We start from the raw sequence: 4,144 nt of genomic DNA on the forward strand, positions 1-4,144 counted from the left end.
GTGAAACCTCACAAAATTTCAACAACCACCAAACAGCTAAGACAGTAAATGACAGCAGGTACACAGCTTCTCCACAAAGTCATAAACACACAGCGCGGATCAGAATCAGTGAGATGTCGCCTTTCTCACCCGACGGCACGGACACGGTCGGGGCTGAAAGCTGACAGCTCGCTGATTCCGATGTTTCGGCGGGTCCGCGCTTTGTGTTCACGCCGTTTTTGCGCTGATTCTAAAGCTGTTAGTTTTATCTCTCTCCAAACAATATTGACTGAAGCAGCAGGAAAAGAAGATCCAAACTAAGCTTCACATAAACATTGTCATGAGTTCCCTCTGACTTTCACTGTTTTGCTTCCACCATGATAAAATCACACTTCATGCACAGCTCTCTCTCTCTCTCTCTCTCTCTTTCTCTTCAAGAACAGTTTCCCATCTAAAAATCTGTTTTCTGCATTATTCGCTTGCTTGTTAGGCACAAGTCTACCATTGTTTACAGCGCTGTCGGACGCTGTTTTGTTTTTTTCGTTTTACATACTTCCGAAAAGAAAACCTAATTTTTCCCGTTCAATACTGAACACACTTAAACTTAAAATTATGCAAAATGCAAAACACTTAGCCGTGTCTCTAATAAGACGGTAAAACACGTAATAATATCTACAAATGCATCTTAAAGCTGTTATATTAGCACTCTGTGTATTACTAACATAACCACATTAACAGTATTGACACTCGCTGACATTAAATAGTCATTCTGTAAATGCTCTCAGTTTAAATGGTCTTACCTGTAAACACTGCTGTATCCACCAGATTCTGCCAGAGTGGATTCTGGAGTCTTATCAATCTGCTGTTAGTGATCCTCCATCTGGATGGATGATAACAACCTATTAACGCCCATTGTATGGACTGATAACATAAGCGTGTGGCTCAAAAGAGTCAGCTCAATCTCATTTACCACCTGCTCTGTGACTCTAAAGTGCTGGTCAATATCACCATATACATATAGTGACATTGTAAGGGGGGGGTATGAAAAGGGGAAAAAAAACAATGCTTGGACACTGCTAGCACGGGGCTTCCACACAAACGCAAAGCAGGAGATGAAGCATCGCTGAATATGTTTCTAAACCAACTTCATTCTAAACCAAAGACTAGAAAATATGATGAAGCAAATCTTCCCTTTGGCTTCACCTGCACAGGTGCCGAGGTAGGTCTCCCTGCAGGACTGGTCTTCCCTTCCTCGGGAGCAGCGCTGGGCTGTTCAAATCACGGACAAACAGTATCCCACATTCGTGATTTTTAGTTCACAAACACTTGTTGTAATGACTAACTACTCCTGACATGTTGGACATGTTAGCTCCTTATACAGTAAAGTTACAGCGGGATAATATCAGGCTGATCCTGCCACGATTTGTTCCCCCGGTTCAAATCACGGACAAACAGGATCCCACAGCTTTTTATGTTTTTAAACCCATTTTGCACAGAGAGGCATTTTTTTGAAAAATGTATTGACAGCAATGTTGAACATTATTACACAGGAAAAAAACAACTACATGTAAAATAATTAAACCGTGACGCCTCTGCCTTTGTAAATGGAGGGACAGTAACTGTGTGTGTGTAAGCATGTAAAAACTGCAGATAGTCAGATTAACAGTATTTTGTCTCTATCTGCAATTCATCTCATGTAAACAATAACGTGGCCACAGCATGATGTGAAAAAAGGCACATACCTTTGATGATGTGTGACGAACTCTGTATTCCTTGTTCACACGTAAACCCAAAAAAGGAGTTTTAAAAAATCTCAGTTTTTGGTGATTCAAAACGCCGTTTACGTCGACCAAACAGCTGCGTTTTCAAAAACACCCTTGTAGGTGTGGGTGTAGCGTAAAAGAGTTAGTAGTTTATTTTTCTTACTACCTGTAATTTATTGCAGATTACTTGTATTTGCTTAATTGTTTACCAATACTCCCAGCGGAGGACAGAGGCGGATGGGTGAACTCACTGGAGCTCTCCGCAGGGGATGACCACTGAGACTGCTCAGCAGAGTTGTCAGGCGAATCAGCCGGTGCTGGCATCCTAACCTCTAGTGTCAAACTGAACTACTAACTGTGTTACAGGCCGGACGTTTGACTTTGGTGAAGGTGTGGATGGGAGGTGAAGTTTGTGGAAAATGAAATCCTGTACATGCAGGTGCAGTGAGTCCAATAGCCAGGGCTGACCGGGAACAAGCTGTTGTTGCCTGGCTTCCACAGTGTAGAGAAACGCTTCTCCTTCATACTCAAGCCACAGGTTAATTAATCTTGAAGCAGAGTCGATAATGACCTCCTGAAGCTGCTTGGGTGGGGTGAATGCCCCTGGATCCATAATCTTGCTGGTCCGTACTGTCAGGGCGAGTGTAATGAGCCATGTGGAGAAAAATAAAGGAGGATCCAATTGCAGGCACTTGTGGATGTGTGAAGGAGGTTTATTGGGAAAATAAAACGCAAGTTGAAAATGGCAAACCGAACTGAAGATAATCTAAACTGGGAACAACTAAACGACTAAACATGAACAAGAACAACACAGAAGAGCCACCACCACGGGACAAGAATTAGCAGGACAAGAATCTGCATCTTAAGGATAAAGGTCACTCTTTCGAGGATGCCAATGTTCACATTTTGGACAGAGAGGACGGATGGTTTGAAAGAGGAGTGAAAGAAGCCATCTATGTCCACTGTGAGCGACCATCTTTGAACAGAGGCGGGGTTTACGACACCAACTGTCTGCCATCTATAATCCAGTTTTGAGATCCCTTCCCAGACGCCTTAACGCCCACTCACATCCTGGGCCATCTGACCTCAGGAATTCGCATGACAAGGTGGGGCCAGGTTTCACAATGAACCCACCCGAAACTCTGGCTGATTGTGACCAGCCTGGCATCTGGCCTCTTTGGCTGGTGGTGGAGCTTGGCCTGGCCTGGCAGCTAGCCTCTCTGGAGCCCGGCCAGAGAAGTCCTACCAGTACCAGTTAGCTCTGGAGGTTTTCTTCTAGTGCTTCTTTACATGTGAGCTTCACTCTGTTACATTTGGCTGATTTCACTCACACTCATTTTTTACTTTGTACTCATTTTCACTGTGTGCACACTGCTGAGAAAAAGAAGCTCAGCTCATTTCTGATCTGTTTCATGCGTCTGATTATGCACTCATTCTGAGATCATCTCCACCTCCTAAAAAACAAACTCTCCTAAATAGCACCTGTCACAACCACAACAAGCAGAATCATCTGTGGGACAATAACCTTTTGACCTGTATGCTAAAACTCTTTTATGGTTTGACGAGACACACTGTGCTCAGCTTGTTCACTCTGAGCCAGTCTGAGCAGTTAGACGACATTTTTGTAAACCAGCACATGAAGGTGTGGCCCTCAAACCGTCTTCACATGGAGTTCTTTCTTCTCTCAGGAAGCAGCTCACCTGTGTGTCCATGTTTAGTGTCCAGGTGGAGTGGAGCTTGTTGTTCATGTGCGTGTTTGAAGAAACCGTAAGTTTGCTTTGTTTCTTCCTTTAACAGTGTGTCTTTAGGAACTTTACTGTTCTGAAGGCAAAAGTATAGTTTGGATAGAAAGTAAGAAGTTACGGAAAATGGCATGGGATAATGAAGTAAGAGGGAGATATTTTTATAGAATACAAAAAACTAAAACAAGCCACTGTTTTGTGAAAGGCCTGTTTTTTTTAGGATGGGGAAACATCTGACTGGTTTATGTAGGTGCAATGCTAAGGAAACGACTAAACATGTGCTTATTAGCTGCAGGAAGTATGTTGATCAAACGAGAATGATGAGGGTAGAAATGGGTAGTACTAGTCAATTCCAGTATGAAAAGGTGATTAATCAGTAAAGTCATGATAAAGGGAAAGGAAAGATTTTTCATTTTTTGAAGAATACCAAACTTATCAAGATGATCTGAGGAAATGGAAGTGATGCAGCAGTAAAATCCAGGAGATGGCAGTAGTGCAACATTGTTGGAGGCAATGTGCCTCTAAAAATAAAAAGAATAAAAAGAGGAAAAACAACTGTACTGTTCGTTTCTGCTCTATGATGTTTGGACCAAATGTTCAGCTCACATTTCGAGACAAACATTGGATCACTGTTGTGTTTGAAGACAAATCGCATGATTA

The sequence above is a fragment of the Pundamilia nyererei genome, unplaced genomic scaffold, assembly GCF_000239375.1.
Source record: "Pundamilia nyererei isolate P.nyererei 1_Seehausen unplaced genomic scaffold, PunNye1.0 scaffold00804, whole genome shotgun sequence".
NCBI lineage: Eukaryota > Metazoa > Chordata > Actinopteri > Cichliformes > Cichlidae > Pundamilia > Pundamilia nyererei.